This window comes from Triticum urartu, chromosome 6A (assembly GCF_056163025.1).
Source record: "Triticum urartu cultivar PI428250 chromosome 6A, HENAU_Tu73, whole genome shotgun sequence".
NCBI classification, from domain to species: domain Eukaryota; kingdom Viridiplantae; phylum Streptophyta; class Magnoliopsida; order Poales; family Poaceae; genus Triticum; species Triticum urartu.
The window spans coordinates 423,344,873-423,368,789 of NC_141878.1; the positions used below are offsets into that span (position 1 = coordinate 423,344,873).

Here is a 23,917-nt window from a genome sequence, read left to right on the forward strand (position 1 = left end):
TAGATGTTGTATGCAGGAACAGATTCAAACTTATTAAAATCATAAAGGATATATAGCATATCTTCATATAACGGATAAATAAGTGTTATAAGCAGCACAATATGCACAATGGCATAGCAGAGCAAGAAGTTTTTGGCTAGCCTATTACAAGGCGTTTGGAGCCCAAAATGATACTGTTTTTCAATCTCCCATACAACAGATGATAAACCGGAGCCGGTTCATGATTCTTGGCACGACTGACTTGATGGTTGCGCCTCACCCCTTGCCGGTTCTTTTTCCTCCATCGTCTAGAAGTTGGGTTTGGACCAGTCAAAGCCATGAAGGGCGACGAATTCAGCCTCATCATCAATCAGACCAGACGGGCCAATCTCAGGGGCGAAATTGTGCTTACGAATCGGCGGGATTAAGTCAATCACTTTATATGAAGGAGTCGCCATCTTCTTATTATATGCATCAAAACCTAGCTGGTACTTGGTGAGGTTGGTTTCTTCACCAATGATGGTAGCATGAGGACGAATTTCCTTGACACAAGCAGCAAAATCTTCTTGGTCGAAAGGCGTTCCATCTTCTTTGAGGCTGGGATACCCACTTGCTACGTCCGCTGGGTCTAATTCTGGCACCCAGGCTTTAGCACGGCTTAAAGCTGTTACAGCTCCGGCTCTCGCGCACGATCGCTTGATTTCTTGAAATCGAGCGAGCAAGATGGGCAGCTTCTTCAAGATGTCACTTAATAGAGTCCGCACTTGGTTCACGGGGGAGATGGTGGCAAGAGTCCGTTGGGCTCTGGTGTACAGCTGTTCAACTAGAGTGTAAACCGCCTTCAGCTTTACTATGGTATCTTGGCTCAGATTACCGCTCCTGGGACCTGTAAAGGTTACACAATGAGTTAAGTAGCGGCTTATAATGGAAAATACTCACTTTGAGTACGTAACAAGGTGATTTACTGAAGATTGCAGAAACCATCTGAGACACACGGTTCTTTAAACCGGTGAGTTCAGCGGTAACCTCTTCCAGAGCCGCCTCACCCGTCTCAGCGCGCTGCATCAAGGCAGTCTTCTTATTGGCCCAAGCCTCTTTCTCTGCCATGAAGCTGGTCTTCTGCTTTTCGGCCTTAGACGCAATCAACTGGAATTTGGATTCAGCTTTCTTTGTCTCAGTCTCTTGAGTCGCCAGCCAGGACTTGGCCTCAGATAATTGGGATTCCAGTTCTGCGGTCGCAACCTGCATACAGCATAACATTGTTCAGTTTCATGGCAGTTTATAAAAGACAAGTCCCAAGTGCTTTGCAAGCAATAACACTTGGTACTTGGGGGCTAATGTCTGTCAGCGCAAGTTTTTCAAAGGAAACAGCTCTTTCTAAAAAGTCCCAAGTGTTTTGCAGGCAACAACACTCGGCACTTGGGGGCTAATGCATATTGCTTGACTTTTTTCTACAAACGAGCCGGATAAGATGTCAACAGTCTCAGCCGGCTCATGAGGGCTATACGGTTCAGTTCTATGCAATAATTAGTAGGACCGTCTCATTCATACTGATTAAACCGGCCCTTGGGGGATACACATGCAAATTGAAATACTATAAGCATCCGGTTTAGTTGCAAACCGGACTTGGAAGGAGTCTACGACAGAGGTTTCTAAGGTATTCTAAGTCTACAGATCATTCAATATTTTCATAATCAGAAGACTTGGAGGCTAGCAGGGTATATAACTTATATAAGCCGGAGAACGTACCTCATATTTTTGGTGCATCAGCTTGACCATCTCAATTTCTGAATCACGGCTAGAGTGCACTTGACTGAGTAAACCAGATAACACTTCACTAATACTGAGGTGAGCATAGTGGGAGACGTCAAACCTCACCTTCCGCCTTTCCATAACTTCTTGTTTAGCAGAGTGTCTTGCTAGAGCAGTTGGGTTCCCTGGTTCAACAAATCTGGTACCAGTGATTAAAACATCATCACTGTGTTTCTCCGGCGGGTTAGCTGAGCTTGACGGCTCAATACTTGATGGACCGATAGCTGTTTCGTCCACAGATGGTTCAGGTATGTACGGTTGAACGTTGAAGGCAGGGTCCTCTGGTTGTTCAGCGTGTTCTGGCACAAAAGTTGACTGCTCCGGTTCTTTAGGATGTTCTGGTACAAGGTTTGGCTGCTCTGGTTCAGTGGTTTTTGGATTCTCAGTCGGCTTTGTCACCTTTGCTTTCATGGGATTTGCTTGACCGCTAAAAAATGATTTAGACAAGTCAATATATTGATGCATATGTAAAGATATATAAGAAGGGAAGTTATCTTTACCCGGGGGTGGTTTTCAAGGCCAACAATTGAGTTTGTGATGAATTGCCAGAGGAGGATCAGGAAATCTCCTACAAAGATAGACTCGAAAATGAGTAATGAAGGTAATTCATGGAAAAAATACAAGGGTTGAAGGTCAAAAAGAACCTCATTCTGGCGTTTCTGAGGAGTCTTTGGTAGGCCGGAGGGTAAATCGTCATCTCCACCAGACCGGGTCTGCCGGTGGCTCTCATGTTGCTATCGTTTCAAAAGAAAATGAGGATCGAAATAAGCCAAGGGGTGTGAAAACCTTACTTTCTGGGTTACCTGGCAAAGTTTCTGCCTTGGTAAAGGTTCTGAGTCGGAGGAAATGATATTTACCTCTTCTTCAACTGCCTGGCTGTCCCCCGTGTCATCCTGGCAATAGTCAGTGTCAATAAGGTGGTTAAAAAACATACCAAGACAGTCAAGAGCTACCTCGGACTCAGAGGTGTCATCCAGGTTGAGTAACTCAGAGGCGGTTGGCTTCTTCTTAGATTTTCTGACGGTCTTCTTGGCGGCTGTCACTGTAGCTCTAGCTTTTTTCGCAGCCTCATGGTCATATTTTACTTTCCAAAAGTCAGATTTGGCCTGTGGAAAAATAACTTGTTGAAATTCACGCAAATACATAACTGCTAAGGAAAAAGAAGTTAAGAAGATATACCTCTAGCGCCGAGTTAAGCTTGCAGAAAGGATTCAACCCTACTATGCTGCAGTCTTCATACTTGTTATTGACAAGAGTGGTTGCCATTTCAATAATGGCCTCTTCAGTCAAACGCATACACTACAAAAAATACACTTCCGTGATGAAACGTGTTTGTCATAGTAGGTCGCGTTTTCTGTCATACATGTACATCCATGACAAATTTATGACAAAATCAAGATAGTCATACCTGTGCTGTCGTAGAAGTGTTCCATGACATTGCCAAAATTATCATCACGGAAGTGTCCACTTCCATGACGATAAATCGCGCGTCACAGAAGTGCTTTCGTCAAGGGTGACCGACACGTGGCATCCACCATAACGGAACACCGTTAAGCTATCGGGTCGGATTTTGGATCCGATAACCCGTTAACAACCACGACCAATGCCGATTTTCCACGTGTAAAATTCTCATTGGCTGACAGATCCATGCGCCAGCTCCACGTTGGCACAGGTGTCACTCATCCAATGGTCGAGATGGGCTTATGATATGTTGACACGTGGACCGGCCCAAAAGTGGCCCACAAAGATTAAATGGGCCGGCCCAACCGAAGGCCCATAGGATTTAGAGGACCATAATGGGCCGGCCCAGCTAAAGGCACACAAAATTTAGCAGACCATAATGGGCCGGCCCAGCTAAAGGCCCACACGATTTTGCAGACCATAATGGGCCAGCCCAGCTAAAGGCCCACTAGATTTTGTGAACCACAATGGGCCGGCCTAGCTAAAGGCCCACAAGATTCTGCCGACCATAATGGGCCGGCCCAGCTAAAGGCCCAACATTCTCTGTCAAATCAGCCCGTCAACGGCCTGTCCTAAACTTTTCATCAACGCGTCCCATGGTCATTTCTGGCCCGTTAACAGCCCGCTAAGTAATTGGGCCGAATTACGGCCCGGTGTATTTCCGGCCTGTTAAAGGTCCAGCTTCATTTGGGCCCATTTACAGGCCATCAAAACTTTCGTCCCATAAATGACCGTGAAGGATTTGGGTCATATTCGGCCATGTCTGACATTCGGCCTGTTAGAGGCCCACTATAGCTTTGGGCCACTTTCGGCCTGTTGTCATTTTTGGCCTGTTAATGCCGGACGTAAACCATGGGCCATATGTGGCCCAACGTCATATGGGGCCCATTAACGACCCATATAAAAATGACAATAATCTAGCCTGACCGAAGTTCCGGCCTGTTAAAGGCCCGTGTATTAGGTCGGCGCACTTACGGCCCGTCCGAATTTTGGCCTGTTAAAGTCCAGTGGGTTATTTGGCACAATCAGGGCCCAATCTCACTTTCGGTCTATTAAAGGCCCATGTATTTTATGGCCTCGAGATATTTACACCTGTAAACGGCCTATTTTTACTGAGGGCCCAAATTATGTTTAGGCCTGTTAAAGGCCCACTATGGGCACAGGCCTACCAGAAAAATATGAAAGCTTATGCTGATTTAGGCCCAGATATTTTTAGTGGGCTAGATGCCAATTTCGGCCCGTAATCGTTTTTAGCCCAATTGGAATGGGCCCGACGAATGTTGGCATGTTGGGCTCCTATGAAGCTTTCGGCCGAATACATTACTAAGATAAACCTACACTATACAAAAACAGCGTCGTAATTACTGCAGCCTGAGGCAGCATCATAAATGTTGTATCACAACAAAATAAATTCCGACCATACAACAAATGGCCTGTTGGCATAAAGTTTACAGTCCTTCCAGATAAAAGCACCATCAGATGTATAGAAGCACAGATCATTTGACCTGAGTGCTAATGTTTCAGGCTGTAGAATCTGATGGAACAGCACGATCTCCACCTTTTTTTCCGCCATTGGTCTTGAACAACGAAGCGAATGTCTGATAGTCTGGTTTCAAAACCATTCATATCTTGACGACATTTCTCAACCACTATTCTTGTTTCCGAAACAAAGTCCATTAGGGATTGGACTTGTGTCTGGAGCACAGATATATCACTCTGTCTAGCAGGAAAATTTTGTTCAGTAGGTGATTTGGACGAGGTTACCTTGACAACCAACCCAGAATTACGCAGGAAGGTGCTTTTTGCACTGTTAGTGGAGAGATAGTGACGCACTACAGCAAGAGGTGACATTGTGCCTGTAGTAGCCTCGTCACCTTCAGGTGGTTGTGGCTGTTCAATTATTTGTTCCATAGCTTCCTGAAAGTTCGAACTTGTAGATTAGTGTACCAGATAAGTTACTAATGAGACAAAAACAAACAAAGTAGGTTAAACGTTTATACATAACTTATTTTGGTGAACTACTGTAATACATTAGCATGTATTGTAGTGCCAACTACATAATAAAATCACTTTCAGAACATATGTCCATGTAGCATGCCTACTGTATTGTCTATTTCCTCACATTCATTGACATCTAAGGATAAAGAGACATGGTTTAAAGTAGGATGAACATAGTATGACATCATTCATATCATGGGCAAACAGATATAAAACAAACAGGCTATTTTATCATTGTGTGCGCACGTGAACATAACAACTAGATTACAGATCAAGACCAAAAGAATATCCTTCATCTCTTTTAAACCATGTAAGGTGAAATGATACGTTAAGACAACTGTGAATAAAAGTGAACATAGTAACGGACATTGGCTGCAAACCAAGTAGTTAAATGAACACATCACAGTACCAATCAGTTCAAGGCAGGAGGAGTAAGGACTTACAACAGCGGCTTGAACTGGTGTGCTCACGCCCTTCATCTTGCTGGTGTGGCAATCCTTGAAGATTTGCACTGCATTCGGTTTAGGTTCTTTTTGGTCCGCACAGGATTTCCTCTGTATTTGGAACAAGTCAATATAGATATGATAATATGGCACAAAAAAAGAAGGAAGTAGTAGCTATTAACAAGAGCTTCGAAGTGTCCAATATAGCTACGAGATCCTGTGGTCTGTTGGAATTTCACTTTAGAACGGTTGGTTTTGTTCTTCAAACAGTTAGCCTAGAAGAAGATACACTTGTAAGGCACATACATAAATACAAGTTCAATATGTGGTCTAATCAAATACATATAGCCTACCTGATACTTTGGATCAGACCGGTGTTTAACAAGGGCTGTCCAGTCTTCATCTGTAATATATTAGACTGGAGATGTTTGGGCAATTTCATTGTTAGCCTTGCCTTCAAAGTGAGATTTTCTAAGGTGGTATCGATACTATCGCAGAGCAGACTGAAAAACATGAGTGCATGCTTGTCTAGTTGCATCATCTTTCGGATCCAACTTGAACCTCATCTGTTGAAAAAAGAATGTAAGTCTTATTAGGAGGAAGCTAGAAAGTATAGGACATAGCAAGACAATATTACTAATTGCAATGAATAACATTACTTACGGATAAATGGTCAAGGAAGGTGTTAAACTTGGTATTGTCTTTCTCATTCCTGTACTGGATCCACGTTGGGAGGATACGTGCATGACACCTAACGGCAATGGCTGCCTCTGATACTAACTTGGCTGACTCTGTAGCATCACGTGGCCTTTTTAAACCTGCCTCAAAATGGATCTCCATTCTTCCTCCTTTAGATTTTGTTAATCTGTCAAGCATTATCCCTGACGTCTGTTTCTGCTTGCGCCGTGGTGCTAGTTCAACAACGAATATGGAAAGTGTTAGTGTACATCAAACTGTGAGAGTACATATAAAGGAGCATGCAACTGCAACTTGACTCGGTCAGGTACCGTCTTGGTGTTGATGCTCATGAGGTTCATCTGATCTTGCCAAGTCCTGTTGTGTCAGCAGTGCTTCAGAAGTAGTGTTAGGTGTGAAGGCAGCTTGGGAACTGGCCAGTTCCGGAGCAAACGAACGAGTAACTGGTTGAGATGCTGGTACAGTTGAAGCGGATGCTGCAGCTGGTGGAGCAGGTGATACTGTGTTTGTAGATTTAGCCGGTGAACTTGGACCTTCTACTGCACTATAAGTACCAGCAGAATCTCGACGGCAGAACCTTTTCCATTTCACCCGATGAGTAATAGCACTTCCCTACTATATTATTTTCCTTGCTCTTTTTTGACTTTGCCATGTCAAGCTGTACCCACAACACAAAAGAATAAAATCACTCTTCAGAACTCATTGATGCATGATATAGACAAGCAATACTTTGATGTAAGACAACTATATGAGGATGGAATATGTAAGAAAAACAGGACGGCATGACATATTCATAGCTACGATGTGCAAACTAAGTAGAAGGATTTTCAAGAAAATAGAAGTAATGCAAGCTAGACACCATATGAAAGATGCAACCAATATTACTCTGCCAAGTTAAAAGTGTCTTGTCATAAGTGGCAATTCAAAAAATTAGAAGCAGTACAACATAGAAATCAATCCAAGATGCAACCACTATCAAACTGCCATGTTAAAAGCGTCCAATCATGTGTGACTGATGCGGGATACACAACAACAGTACTTTGATGTAAGAACATGGTATGACAGATAGATGCAGTGTATTCTAGACACAGAAAAGCCATGTCATATGCACATGTATAACGTATAAACTCAGCAGGTGCAATTTAATCAAAATAGAAGAAATACAGGCTAGACAACATATGCAACAGGAAACCAATTATCACACTGTCAACTTAGAGCAAGCAGCTGCGATGGTGGAGTACGGGAGATGAACTCATCATGTAGACTTGGGACTTCAACTTCATTAGCAGTAGCAGTGGCAAATCTAGAGAGTCTCTGTTTGTGTCGGTGCGGAGGACCACCAACATCCCCTAACTTACTATTTTCCTTCCTATATTCTGATATTGCCTTATGAAGTCAAAACCACAAGAAGATGAATAAAATTAGCTCTGCATAACTGGTTGATGCATGATACAGACGAACACTACTTTGATGTAAGGCAAGCACAGGATAGGAGGATGGAATATATACAAAAAAGACAGCATTTCATATTCACACGTATGATAGGAGGATGGAATATGTATGAAAAAACAGTAAGCGGAAGGCATTTCAACAAAATTAGAAGAAATGAAAGCTAGGCACCATATGAACATGCAACCAATATCACTCTATCAGGTAAAAAGTGTCTCGTCATAAGTGCCATTTCAATAAATTAGAAGCAGTACAAGCTAGAAGACAATGCAAGATGCAACCTACATCACAGTCCCAATTTAAATGTGTCTTATGGGTAAGTGATCGTTGCAGGTATAAGTTGTAAGCTACGCAGATGCAATTCAACATAATCAGAAGCAATACAAACTAGACATCATACGGAAAATGCAACCACGTACAACAGTTCCAAGTAAGAGCAAGCACCTGTGATGGTGGAGTAGGGGAGATGTGCTCATCATGTACACGTATGTTCTAGAAACAGGAACATGTGTCATATTCACAGGCATTATGTGTAAAGTAAGCAGATGCAATTCAAGTTAGAAGCAATACAAGCTAGACATCATACGCAACATGCAACCACATATAATAGTGTCAAGTTAGAGCAAGCACCTGTGATGGTGGAGTAGGGGAGATGTGCTCATCATCTACACAGCTACGTTGACTGTCCAGCCTTGTGTTGTCTTGCGAATCTTGTTGGGAGGATGGTGGAGTAGAATCTGTAGAGACCCCCTGTTTGAGTTGCTCCGAAGGACCACCATCATCCACTGTCGGACTAATTTCCTTCAGCTATAATGATTTTGCATTGTGAAGTCAAACCGATAAGAAAAAGGAATAAAATTCGCTCTTCAGAACTCATTCATGCATGATACTGACGAACACTACTCGGATGAAAGGCAAACACATGATGCGAGGATGGAATATGTATGAAAAATAGGATGGTGTGACATATTCACACCTATGATGTGGTAAGCAGAAGGCATTTCAACAAATTAGAAGCACTGGAAGCTAGACACCATATGAAAGATGCAACCAATATCACTCTGCTAAGTTCAAACTATATGGTGTTTCAACAAATTAGAAGTAGTACATGCTAGAAATCATATGCAAGACACAACCAATATCACAGTGGCGACTTAAAGGTGCCTTATCATAAGATATAGTATGTACCAAAAACAAGAAAGCGTGTCATATTCACATGTATCATGTGTAAGCTAAGCTGATGCAGTTTACACTAATTAGGAGCAAAACGAGCTAGACACCATATGCAACATGCAACCAGATATCACACTGCCAAGTTAGAGCAAGCACCTTGGATGGTGGAGTAGGGGAGCGGAGACATGGACCTTGTAATGCACTATCAGTACAAGGAGAATCGGTACAGATGCTCCGTTTACGTTGCTGCAGAGGACCACCATCATCACCTTCCTTACTCTTTTCCTTCCTCTTTCTTGATTTTGCCTTGTCAAGTCAAACCCACAAGAAAAAGGAATAAAATTTCCTCTTCAGAACTCATTGATGCATGATACTGACGAACACTACTTTCATGTAAGACAAACACTACATATCACACTGCCAAGTAAGAGCAAGCACCTGTGATGGTGGTGTGGGGGAATTGTCGTGATCAACTAGAGAGCTACGTTGACTATCTTCATTTAGCCTTGCTATTTCTTGAGAATCATGTGGGAAGGATGACACTGCACTGGTTAAACGAGTATGGCGTCTCACAGAAACCCACCTGGGTGACTGTCTCATCATAAGTGATTGACGAGGGATACAAAAGAGCATTAGTTTGATGTACGAACATGGTTAATAGACATATGTAGTATGTATCAAAAACAGGAAGGCATGTCATTATCAAAGGTATAATGTGTAAAGTCAGCAGATGCAATTTAACCAAATTGGAAGCAATACAAGCTAGACACCATATGCAACATGCAATCACATTTGACAGCGCGAAGTTAAAGCAAGCACCTGGGATGGTTGTGTGTGGCAATTGAGATCATCAAATGCAGAGCTACGTTTATTGTCTCCAACTGTTGACATTGCACCCGTTAGAGCGCTGGAACGCTTAGTGCTTATCTTCGAATTACACTAGAGCGACTTCTGTCTTTTCTTTTTTGCATTCATCAACACTGTGTCAGAGTCTGAAATACCCATGCATAAAAAACAATAGTGTGAGTATGGGTGAAGTGTGTGCACAATTAGTATAGTGTAAAGGTAGCAGATAGCAGGTCGGTGAGAAATAAATGATGGGAGACATATGATAGCTCTACAACATGCATGACACACTAAATTACTATAGGATTATATGAAAATAACAGTCGACTGAAAGCAAATAGGTCAGTCCATTTTTTCTGCACCGTCCGATGTACATAGAACGGGCTGGTCGCCTTCATCTACCTCCAGCGAGTCAGTGTTGACGATCTTCCTCAAAACGCCAGCGACCACCGGCCCAGTATTCCACCCCTGCCTGCGCCCTCCCCTCGACCTCACCGCACCGCCGTGCTTGGCACCGCCCCCCGGCCATCCATTCAAGCCCCGCCGACCTCCAGATCGGGCGCAAGCAGCTCCTGCGCCCCACACCCCTATGATAGACACCGATGCGCCGCTTCCCCGGGGAACAGGCGGACTAGGTGCTCCGCGCGCCTAAGCGGGTGCTGCTTCTTTTAATTGCGGTTCGACTGACCCTGAATTGAAATCCAAGCGAGCTACTGACCTCTAGCATAGGTGAAATAGTAAAAGGGAGGAAACCTTGTGCATTTAGTATCACGAAGAAGATGCAGTAAGAAGCGCTCAACTAGTTTCTTTCGTGGGATGAATACGGTGTGAGCGGAGACGTAAGATTTTCACGAATAAGGGAAGAGGAGTACCTCTTTCTGCTGGCAGTGTTGTGTCCTCCTTCTGTTTTTCCGACGATCTTCTTGTTGTTCGCCGGAAACCAGAAGTTGTGGAGAATGGTGCAGCCTTGGACGAACCCATGGCCAAGTTGTTGAGTGTGGTGCGATGGCCGTCGGTCGGTGGCGGGGAAGCAGATCCGAGGCCGCGAACGATGGCGTAGCGGGAACAGCTCCGGTGCGGCAGACGGTTGCGACAGTGGAGCCGCAGCAGTGAGGCGCAGGACGGCGTGGTCGGCGTGGTTCTGGTACGGCGCACTGTGGCGTCGGCATCGTGGAGGCAGCTCTGCCTCGGCTTCAGCTGCTAAGTCCTTGAGGGCGTTGCGGTTGCGTTGGATGACGACGTCGGGGTACCGGCTCCGGCGTGATGGAGGAGGGCGGCGGTGGATTGGCCGCTATGGGGTGGAGGACGGAGGAGGTTGGGGTTTCGCGGCTAGTGGAGACGGCGTTTTCGCGCCCACGGAGTATGAAAGGGGAAACGGAGGGAGGCAGGGAACTAAGGGGGAACAATGTTTCGGTTTGAGACGCGCTTGTTTGAAATTTGGGGAAAGTTACAAACTTCCCCCCCCCATCTAAAATTTCGGACATGTTGCGGGTTAGGGGTAGGACAGTCATGTCAGGTGTCCCAAATGTGGGCGGGATAGATTTCGGCCGAGAGCATGGGTAGGCGCCCACGGCATATGATTGCTTCTCTGGCGTCTTGGTAAAGTTACAAACCTACCCCGGTTTAGACCTTTGGACATCGGGCCGATAGGCTACGCGGGCCAGAGTCAGGACAGTAATTTCCTACCACCAAAACATTACTCTCGCGCGGTTTCGGGTGACCAGAGGCCTATTTGGCACTTCGTTCAATATTTGGGAGCAGAAGCATTAACGTTTTCGGTTCTCTTGAATTGAACTTTCAGGATTTGTCAAACTTCACAAATCTTTACTCTTGAAAATCCTAAAGCTACGATTATTTTGGAATGGAGGGGGTACATTTGAATATACATTGTACACGAGTATATATTAAAAAATATGCAACTTACCTCAGTTCATGCATGGTTCCAGATATAATCTCCTTGGTTGCAAAAAAAAAGTTAGATATGCGTATGAATATATATAGCATGTTCAAACTCACAACAAAGATTGATGCCCCCTTTTACATCTGATTTACAAATGCCATTATCACGGGTTCAAATAGATGAATGCACTTCCTATGAATTCGAATCTTCGAAACCCCCTTTATGTTGAATTCGACATGTATTCTATTTCGTTGCTAGCAATTTGGAATGTATCTGTGCAAGTGACAAATGTATAAAGTGCTTCACACTAACAACATGGAGTGCACTAATTAATGTTTATATATGAATTGCAAAAGCATCCATTGCATGTATTTCAAATCGCTCTCACTCTATGGATCAATAATATGAAATAAACACATGCACATGCTAGAATTCAATTGCAGTTGAAGAAAGAGTCTACTCCTGGTACTGTATATATTAGTGATAGGGGTGTGTACAAAGTACACGTGAATACCATGCATTGTGCGTGTGTGTATACTATTGACGAACTCGCCCCCAAGCTTGTATAACATACTGAGGGCCTAGGGTTACAAATCATATATAGTCGGCTTATCACCAGTGGGGATAGAGTCCTCCGTGACTCTGGTAGCTTCGTGTTGTACGCCGAGTCGTCCACATGGGTCTTCGTATAACACGTCTCGGTCCAACCTATATGTGGCGCAGGATGGAACCGACCCATGAGTCTTCATGTTGACCCACCACAACTAGAAATGATGTGCCCACCACACCACACACGCAATCGGCCACTAAGAAAATAAGCATATAAAATAGTACAACGGTATCTAGCTCACGATACGTCTCCATATTTTGTTGATGACACTGGCGGACTTTGCATTTGATGCGTGCTCCGTATTTTGTTGACGACACTTATGGTCATTGTATTTGAAGCGAAAGCACGATATGGTCACTGGACTTCAGAATAAGCTCATCACGATCACCACATACATTTCGTCATGCTAACCAACATGTGGTTGGATGGTTAGAGGACAGTGATTTCTCGAGCCCACCAAGGTTAAAGTCTCGGTGCTCGCATTTATCTTGTGTTAATTTCAGTATTTTCTAGCGACGTACGTTCAGTGGGAGGAGACGTTCCACTCGACTACGAGGCACCTATGGTGACTTTGTAAAATCTCAAGATCATATATGCTGGCCCACTCTCTCGAAGGTGCTCATAGGGGTAGGGTTCGCGTGTGTGCGCTTATAGCGGTGAGTGCTTGCGCTTATATATGAGCCCTTGCGTCTGTACCGTGTTAAACAAATACATATCATGATTATACGGTCACTGGCTCACCCGTACGACTCCGTATTTTCTTGATGACACAATCAATTGACTAGTCAAACGTTCCACGCGGCGCAACTAGTGTTGCACCATCAGGGCGCGTAATCGTGGGGCCCACCTGCCAGCCCGTATATGAAAGAAAGAAATGGTAGTTTGAGTCCGTACTGTGTTAATAAAATAGGAGTACATTTTAGGGTGATCATAAGGTCACTGGCTCACCATACAGCTCTGTAATTTGTTGATAACACGGTCAATTGACCAGTCAAACGGTCCACATTCAGCAGCGCACATTACCATAGGGCCCACCCGTCAGCGCGTATATGAAGGACTGAAATGGTAATAAATTAGTGGTCGGTGGGTGAGGGAGTCCCTGGATTAGGGGGTGTTCGGATAGCCGGACTATACCTTCAGCCGGACTCCTGGACTATGAAGATACAAGATTGAAGACTCCGTCTCGTGTCCGGAAGGGACTTTTCTTGGCGTGGAAGGCAAACTTGGCGATACGGATATGAAGATATCCTACCATTGTAACCGACTTTGTGTAACCCTAACCCTCTCCGGTGTCTATATAAACTAGAGGGTTTTAGTCCGTAGGACAACATACACATCAACAATCATACCATAGGCTAGCTTCTAGGGTTTAGCCTCCTCGATCTCGTGGTAGATCTACTCTTGTACTACCCATATCATCAATATTAATCAAGCAGGACGTAGGGTTTTACCTCCACCGAGAGGGCCCGAACCTAGGTAAAACTTCGTGTCCCTTGTCTCCTGTTACCATCTGGCCTAGACGCACAGTTCGGGACCCCCTACCCGAGATCCGCCGGTTTTGACACCGACATTGGTGCTTTCATTGAGAGTTCCTCTGTGTCGTCGCCGTGAGGCTCGATGGCTCCTACGATCATCAATAGCGATGCAGTCCAGGGTGAGACCTTCCTCCCCGGACAGATCTTCGTCTTCGGCGGCTTCGCACTGCGGGCCAATTCGCTTGGCCGTCTGGAGCAGATCGAAAGCTACGCCCCTGGCCGTCAGGTCAAATTTGGAAGTTTAAACTACATGGCGGACATCCGCGGGGACTTGATCTTTGACGGATTCGAGCCACTGCCGAGCGCGCCATACTGTCACGACGAGCATGATCTAGCTCTGCCGCCGAACACTTCCCTGGAGGCCGCACCCGCATCGGCTCCGACCCTTAATTCGGAGCCAACTGTGCCGATCGGGGATGGGCGGTTGGACGCCACCTCGGGGGCTGTGACCCCAACGGCGATTGAGCCGAACACCAGCCCCGTACTCTGCGAGACTCGTGACTCCAAGGAGCCGGACTCTTCTCCGGACTCTGAACCCTCCGCGCCCCGGCCGATCGAATCCGATTGGGCGCCGATCATGGAGTTCACTACCGCGGACATCTTTCAGCACTCGCCTCTCGACGATATCCTGAAGTCACTGAAGTCTCTCTCTTTATCAGGAGAGCCCTGGCTGGATTACGGTCAGCAAGGTTGGGGTACGGACGATGAAGAAATTCAAAGCCCACCCACCACCCACTTTGTAGCCACTGTCGACGACTTAACCGACATGCTCGACCTCGACTCCGAAGACATCGACAGTACGGATGCTGATGAAGGAGACGATGAAGAACCAGCGCCTATTGGGCCCTGGAACGCCACCTCGTCACATGACGTATACATGGTGGACGCACCAAAAGATGACGACGAGGAGCGGAAGGACACACCGAAGGCTTGTTCCCTCGAAAAGCAGTCAAAGCGGCGACGCAAGCGCCGCCCCAAATCCCGCCCCGATAGAAATAGCGATCATACAGACCCAGCGCTGGAGCAGGGCGAACCGCTGCCGGACAGCGGCAATCCGGATAAGCAAACCGAACAAACAAATCCTATCAAGGATCATGGTCCGGACGACATAACGCCGGACAGGCACCCGGAGCAGCAGACTGCCCGTAAAAGGCTTGTTGCCACCGCGAGGAGTCTGAGAAAGCAGAAGCAAAGGCTCAAGGCCGTGCAAGACACACTCCAAATCAGATGGAGTAAAATACTTAACACAGCAGCAAGGTACGGCGACAATCGCCCCTACAAGAGCTACCCAAAGCGGAAGCTGCTACCCGAATTCGATGAGGAGGCCTCAGACCCCCCACAACCAAATATCAAAGCAACCACCTGGTTGGATGGACGAGCACTCTACCAACATAGAGCGGCATACAATGTCGCTCACCATACAACATGCAACCAATGCGAGGGCTCGCACACGAAGAACGGTGCAACAAGATCCATCTATGGACCACACAAGCGCGCCCCAGCATACAATGCAACACAACAAACATCCGAACAACGCGATACACCCAGCTACAGGGGTGCCGCACACCCCCTATGTTTCACCGATGAGGTGCTGGACCACGAATTTCCAGAGGGATTCAAGCCCGTAAACATAGAGGCATACGACGGAACAACAGACCCTGGGGTCTGGATTGAGGACTACATCCTTCATATCCATATGGCTCGAGGAGACACTACTAGGAAAAGGCCTACTAATGGCGCACCAGTTTTTCCTACTAATGGCGCATCACTGGTGCGCCATTAGTATCATGCCACTAGTATTTATTACTAATGGCGCACCACATGTGCGCCATTAGTATCTGGTATACTAATGGCGCACCACATGTGCGCCATTAGTATCTGGTATACTAATGGCGCACCACCCAGTGCGCCATTAGTATATAACACCATGCGCCATCAGTATGCCTCCCAGGGCCATATTTAACCATGTGCTTTGGCACACTAATGGCGCACTGCGGATGGATGCGCCATTAGTATACTTGGCATACTAATGGCGCACTCTGTAGTGATGCGCCATTAGTATGAATATTAGGTTTTATTTTTTTAATTTTCTGATTTTTGCACAGGTTACAAAATATATTATTTGACTGAATATAGACAGTAGCACACAACAACAGCAGATTCATCGAATACAATAGAATATTAGTCTCCGAATACAATTCATCATATTAGTCTCCGAATTCAAAAGACCGAACAAAGATAAAACATTACAAGTCTCGAGACCACGAGTATCGAGTTTGTCGGAAGTAATACTAATCCTAAGAAGTCCTACTAATCATCATCGTACAACTTCTACTCGTTATTCATAACAAGTCATACGATCATCATCTTGATAGTCATCGAACCAACCCTACTTAATTGTTCTTAGCACATGATCATCAGTATGGGCCGGAACAGAAGTTAATCGACATTCCGGCAAACTCAAGGGCCTCTCGGGGTACCTGCAAATTCATCACGACACAATGGTCGGAGACAAAACCCAGCAAACTAGCAAGATGATCATCATCTTTAAAAGTCATTACATGTCAAATACAGAAGAAGGAACAATTTATTTGTGACATAGTTGGCCCATACAGAAGAAGCAACACCCTGCACTAGCCTAAATACAAGTGAAGTTTCACCCATATAAGAACAACTTTATAAAAACAGAGAAGTTGCTATGTTTTTTCTACTGCTAGGAAAAACATCACTCATTGGAAATGAAAATCTCAGTACCAGCATTTTGAACTTTGAAATGAAATACAGTAGTAGTATTAGTAGTATATGGAGTAGTATCTTGTCTAGTAGTAGTATTAGTTGTATATGGAGTAGCAAGTTTTGCCTCAGAGACCGCAAAAGCTATGTTTTTTCTCAACTCAGATAGCTAAGTGGAAAACCATGTCAAGTCCTGTTTTAATACTCTATTTCTCAATGCATGCAATTGGTTTCATCTGGACTACATCATAGAACCACCAATAAAGGACATTGAAAAAATATATAGAGATGCCTACGGTTCCTATCCTTGAATAGCATGATTAGAGATGAGTAGATCTCCTAAAGGTGTCATAAGCACCTACTGTTACTCTTGGAAGCAATGCAAACATGTAAAAGTTATTACTGTTGACAATAATACTCAAATATCCAACTATCAGGACACAAGGCATGATAATCCATCTAATCTAATGAAATCTGAACTCAACTTGATCATGGTTCATGCCCTCAGACACATCAGCACCTCAAGAATGCCATGACAAAAATGAAAAGGACCAAGAGAATCACCACACAAGTGAAGAGAGAACTCGGGGCCTCTTTGACAAAAATGAAAAGGACCAATACAATGAAAAGGAACACTGAGATGAAAAAACTAAGGTAAGGGGGGACATCAAAACGCAGAAGTGCATAACACAAGCTCACCGACATAGACACACATAACAGCCGCACAACATCATAGACATTAAACATGTGCAGAGATCACAATCAACAGAGGCATAACAGTAGAAATTACAGGTGTAGATTTCTCTATTCAACAAACTTCCTATTAGTCCAACAATGTTTCTAAGTCTAAACTTTTTCAGTTAACAGAACCTAAACCTGACAATGTTCAGTTAACAGAAAGGGGGGGGAGGGGAACTGGTGCAGCTCACCGAGAGGAAGACGATGGCGAGCTCGTGCGGGGATCGACAGTGAGGCCGCGGTGGCCGGAGGTGGAAGAAGGCGCAGGCGCCCTCGACGGTGGAGGCGTCGGTGTCGTAGAGGTGCCGGAGACCTTGCCCTGCGAGACAGAGAAGGGGCCGTCAGCCCCGGCGCAGGCGGGGGGCAAGGGGAGGAGGAGGGTCGGGGGGGGGGGGGCGTACGGTGCTGCGTCGCTGCTCGGCGCCGACGGCGAGGAGGAAGGCGAAGATGTTGAGGGTCGGGGCGGCGGGGGTTGGGCGCGGGGGCGGTGGGGGCGGCGGGGGTGGGGGCGGCGAGGGTGGGGGCGCGGGGGCGCGTGGGCGGCGGGGGTGGAGTCCGGCGGGGGTCGGGGCGGCGGCGTCTTGGGTCTGGCGAGGGAGAGAGGGATGAAAGGGGATCTCTGGCGAGGGAGAGGGAGGACTTAGCTATAGGGGGAAGCTTACTAATGGCGCACCACCCGTCGGTGCGCCATTAGAAATCTTTTTTTAGATAGCAATGGCGCACCCACCGCCGGTGCGCCATTAGAAATCTTTTTTTAGATAGAAATGGTGCACCACCAGGCCGATGCGCCATTAGTATATTTATTATTATTATTTTTTAATAAATGAATATGAATATGAAACAGTAATATTTTTTATAAAAACAGTAATAATTGTTGTTTAACAACAATTGTAGTCTACAATTTTTTATAATTATTTTTTAGAAAATGAATATGAATATGAAACAGTAATAATTTTTTATAAAAACAGTAATAATTTTTTTAAATATATCATCAAATTTGTTATTTGAAAATATCATCGGCGGCGGCGATGGAGCGGGGGAGGGTGCGGGGGGTCGTCGGCGGCGGTGGAGCGGGGGAGGGTGCGGTGGGTCGTCGGCGGCGGTGGAGCGGGGGAGGGTGCGGGGGGTCGTCGGCGGCGATGGAGCGGGGGGAGGGTGCGGGGGGTTGCTCGGCGGCGAGGGGGATATCACGAGGGGGATAGCTATCGAGAGGGAGGGGGATCGAAAATATCATCAAATTTGAAAAAATATTCATGAATTCAAAAAGTGCCCATGAAATTTAAAAATATTCATGATATCAAAAAGTAAAAAAAAAGTGCCCATTACTAGTTTAAACTAGTAATGGCGCACTATGCAACGGTGCGCCATTAGTAGTTTTGCAAAAAAGTAAAAAAATACAGTAGTGGCACACTCTACGGCTGGTGCGCCATTAGTAGTTCTAACTACTAATGGCGCACTCTGCCCGGATGCGCCATTAGTATGTTTGAAAAAATGAAAAAAAACATTTTGTTACTAGTGGCGCACCGTGTGCCTGGTGCGCCATTAGTGTCTTCCACACTAATGGCGCACCAACAGATGGTGCACCATTAGTATATAGTAATGGCGCACCACATGTCTGGTGCGCCATTAGTGTCATTTCCATCTATAGCCCTTTTCCTAGTAGTGAGATAATCTCCACGCCATCAAGTACCTACCCCTCAAGCTCAAAGGGCGAGCTCGTCACTGGCTCAAAGGCCTCCCCGAAAGCTCCATTGGAAGTTGGGAAGAGCTCGAAGACGCCTTTCGAACAAATTTTCAAGGGACTTATGTCCGACCTCCGGATGCGGACGATTTGAGTCATATAACTCAACAGCCCGGAGAGTCAGCCCGAAAGCTTTGGAACAGGTTTCTTACTAAAAAGAACCAGATTGTCGACTGCCCGGACGCTGAAGCCTTAGCGGCTTTCAAGCATAGCGTCCGTGACGAATGGCTCGCCAGACACCTCGGCCAAAATAAGCCGAGAACGATGGCTGCATTAACAAACCTCATGACCCGCTTTTGCGCGGGAGAGGACAGCTGGCTAGCCATATGCAGCACCAGCGACCCCAGTACATCTGAAGTTAGAGATGGAAACGAGAAATCACGGCGCAACAGCAATAACAAACGCCGGAATAAAGAAGACAGCGCGAAGGGCACGGCAGTAAATGCCGGATTCAAAAGCTCTCGGCCATGACAAAAGCCGCCCCCTAAAGGTACCAGGGATGAATTTTCCAGCCTCAACAAAATTCTGGACCAAGTATGTCAGATTCATAGTACCCCTGTAAACCTGCTAATCATACCCACGGAGAATGTTGGGTCTTCAAGCAGTCCGGCAAGCTCAACGCCGTACATAAGGGGGAGGATACACCAAGTGAAGACGAGGACGAGCCCCCCAAGCAAGACCCAGGGGAGCAAAAGCAATTTCCACCAGAAGTCAAAACAGTAAACGTGTTACACGTAATCAAGGGAAAAAACAAGGCGGCACTCCCCAGGAAAGTATACCCAAGTGCCTGTCACCACGAAGTCCTACCACTGGTCATCTCAACCGATCACTTTCGACCATCGCGATTACTCAGCAAGTATCCGGCACGCAGGATGGGCTGCCCTGGTATTAGACCCAGTAATTGGCGGATATCACTTCACAAGGGTCTTGATGGACGGCGGCAGTAGCCTAAACCTAATATATCAGGATACAATCCGCGGGATGGGGTTAGACCCAACCCAAATTCGCCATAGCAACACTACCTTTAAAGGAGTAATGCCAGGCCCAGGGGCTCATTGTACGGGCTCCCTCCTACTACAAGTTACATTCGTCTCCTCCGATAACTTTCATCGTGAGCATTTAACTTTCCACATCGCTCCGTTTCAAAGTGGTTATCAAGCACTGCTCGACGCGAAGCTTTCGCTCACTTTATCGCAATACCACACTACGCCTCCCTCACACTCAAGATGTCCGGTCCACGTGGCATCATCACAGTGCACGGTAATATCAAGCGATCTCTACGCGCCGAAGAGAGTGAGGCTGCCTTGGCCGCCGCAAAATAAAGGCGCCCGGACAAGCGAAAGCATCCAATAGGTCGTCAAGACCTCAGATACAACTAATCAAGTCCGGCACCGCTATTTATACGGAAATAAGTGGTCACACCCCTATTTGTCAATACAAGGGGCTCAACACGCGCAGACAAGTGGCAATTACTTATCATCTTGAATTATACATGGTTTCTTCGAAAACTATCATTTTGCACGACAACTTTTTCACTTAACTTCCTCTCTTTTACAGACGATCATCGTGCTACACCCGTCCAAGATACGGCACAACGGAGACACAGGCGCAGACGTGCAGTAGGGACCCGCTCCAAGGATTCTTTTTATATTAAGACCCTGCGTAAACCTTTTTTACTGTCTCTTGTTGATACATATCCACCGTTGAGGAGGATGCTAACGTCTTGGCATGTGGCCACGCCATAACAATGTACATACCTGGACACACGGGGCTTCTTACAAAGGCCACTATTAAGGCCCGGTTTATACCACAAAGATCAAATACCTTAGGGAGTGTTCGACATCGCGACTTTGGCCCTATATGCATCAGCTCCGAATCATTGTCTTTGGTCAAATGTTGGGCTTTCCTAGCTCCTGTGTTTTGGTGCCTTATGTTCTGCCTTGCCGGCTAAGGTAGCACTAGGAGAACTGCTGTGATTGTGCCCTGGTTCATCCGGACGAGCACCTTAGTAGAGAAAGCCGAAAACTGACTGTCATGATATAGCGTGAGACTGGTCAACCACTCTATGACCTGTGGGAATGTTAGGATTCCTCCACCTTAACGAAGGGCCATTTCTTGGCCAGGCATGTACGCACCCCGAGATCGGGAGAGTGCGGAGCCACCAGGGGCTATCTAGTAGCCCCACTATCAAACTCCTATGGCTAAGTGAAAGTGCTAAAGCATTATAGTCCGGTTGCCTCGCTCGCTCCGCTATCACCTCCTTAAATAGGACCAAGACGTTGGGTTAAGTGTGAATGTTTGTTTTTGCGAACACCTCCACATCACATGCGTGAGGGTTGAAGACGACGGCTGCAATCTTTTAGGTTATACACATGTATACATAAACGGCGCCCAGGAGGCATCATATTACTTTCAGGAAAAAGTATAAAAATAGCCTCATAAAAATTTATAAAAGCATTTCGGTTACAATGAGATTACATATCACTCAAACATAATATTTTTTGAGCACTGGGTCTCTATCAAACGGGCACCCTCAAGAACTTCTTCAAAGTAGTGCTCGGCAGCCTTTCGACCTATAGCCGAATCCCGCGCTGCAACATTGGTAGCATCCATCTCCGCCCAATATGCCTTAACACGGGCAAAGGCCATCCGTGCGCCCTCTATGCACGCCGACCTCCTCATCGCATCAATGCGCGACACCATGTCAAGGACCTGCTGCACCAAGCTGAAATAGCTGTTCGGTTTTGGCCTTCCTGGCCATAGCTGATCCACAACAGACCTCATAGAGAGTCCGGACAACCTATTTAGTTCGGCCCATTCGGCTAATTGGTCAGTCAATGAAGGTGGACGCTCGGGAGAATGGAATTTTCTCCAAAACAGCTAGTCTACTCCACGGTCTGTCTGAGCCTGGAAGTACTTGGCCGCATCGGCAGCGCTCGCCGCCAAATCCATATACGCATCCTTCGAACTCCACAGCTGATCCAGAGGGGCATACCGTGGATCTCCGAATTTCCTCCGCAACATAAAGGATTTCCCAGCTACAATATCCCCAGCTTCCCGCAGCTCCTCCTTCTTTGCCCTCATAGCAGAGCGGAGATCCTTTTTTTGTCACAGCAGCCTTCTCAAGGTTCGATGCCTTCGCTTGGTTTTACTTTTCAAGAACCCGGCAACGGTCGGCGGCGGCTTTTAATTCTATAGCCATGTTGGCCATCTTGTCTCGGGTCTCGCCATGCGCGGCCTTCTAGGCTTGCAACTCTTCGGCCGCCTTCACAGCAGCCGCATTACCTAACCTCGCTTGTTCCTTGGCTCGGGCAAGTTCTGCCGGCAAGGCTTCAACAGTGACAGCTCCATCTGCAGTCACAACATATTTAAGATACTGGCATCATGCTGCTCTTCCTATGTGGCATTTACCAGATATTGACACTTACCCTATGCCTCGTCAAGCCTTTTGTTAACAAGCTCGATGTCGGCTTCTACCGCATCCAACTACCGTTCTAAATGGGCAAACTCGCTAGTCCGGCTAGACACCGGAGCTTCCATCACCTGCACATAAAGGCAGTATGGTTATTTCCTGTAAATATGATCCTCTATTGGTCGTCGTTTCCGACGACAACCAGAGTCTCAGGGGCTACTACCTACACAGGGCACACCTAGCATATGCAGGATTATCATACATTCTTTTACATACCTCAAAGCCTGTCAGTAGATTCATAAAAGCTTCATGCAATCCGCTTTTGGCGGACGATATTCTCTCCATCATCGTATTCATCATCACACGGTGTTCATCTGAGATGGCCGCTCGCCCCACCAACTCCCTCAGAACATCCGATCGCACACTAGATGAGGCCGGACTCTTTTGTCTGCTCCCTTCGGGAGCCGGACACTGGGAGCTTCGGGGGTCAATGGGATTATCTTCTGGCCTCACCGGACTCGGAGAGGCCCTCCGCGACGACACTTCAGGGTCGCCCGCTTTTGGAGCAGAGGAGTTCAGAGGAGGCGTTTCGCTCTCCATCATCTCTGGAAGAAGATCCCCCGAAGATGAGCTCATTTGAGAGGGGCTAAGGCCCGAACTGCAAAATATATGCGGTGATTATCTTCTCAGAAGGAAAAAATGGCATATCTGTACTATTAAAGGTATTTCAGGGTCACTTACGACTCGTGGGAGAATTGATCCCCCCGCGGACTTTGTGCAGCAACAGCGCGCCCCAAGGTGGGACCCTCTGTGGGAGACTTCTTCTCCCGTTTGGAAGCTTCGGCTTCTGAATCCCCGGGCGCAGTCCTTTTCCTCTTCTGGTCGCCTTGGAGATGCTCGCTCCCTCGGCTAGAATGGACAGCGTTGGGGGCCGGCATCCGCCCGCATTATCCTCCACAGTATCTTCCTTCAAGGGCTCCGGGCAAGGTGCGGTCTGGAGCATCTTTTCAAATACCGGATTTTCCAAACCCTCAGGGAGGGGGGCCGAACACTGAATCAACTTCGCCTTTGTTAGCCAGTCCTGGTCAAAAAGCGAACTCTCAGAAATAACTTCGTAACAAAGTAGAGAAAGTATGTTTGGCCGGAAGATGCCTTACCTGTTCGGCGGTGCGGTTACTACTCAGGCCCACGTCCTCGGTGATTTCCGGACACTCCGTCTGAGGTCCGAAGAATGACTTGTACATCTCCTCATGCATCAGGCCGAGAAAATTTTGAATGGCACGCGGTCCCTCGGGGTTGAACTCCCACGGGCGAACAGGCCGACGTTTGCAAGGCTGGACTTGACGAACCAGCATAACCTCTATCACCACAACCAAACTGAATTCTCCATT

General features: G+C 46.5%; 1 pseudogene; it reads right to left on the bottom strand.

The window, feature by feature from the left end:
* Nucleotides 1-287: 287 nt before the first annotated feature.
* The window catches only part of LOC147965509 (uncharacterized), an 87,057-nt pseudogene continuing 63,427 nt past the window's right edge, over nucleotides 288-23,917 (bottom strand).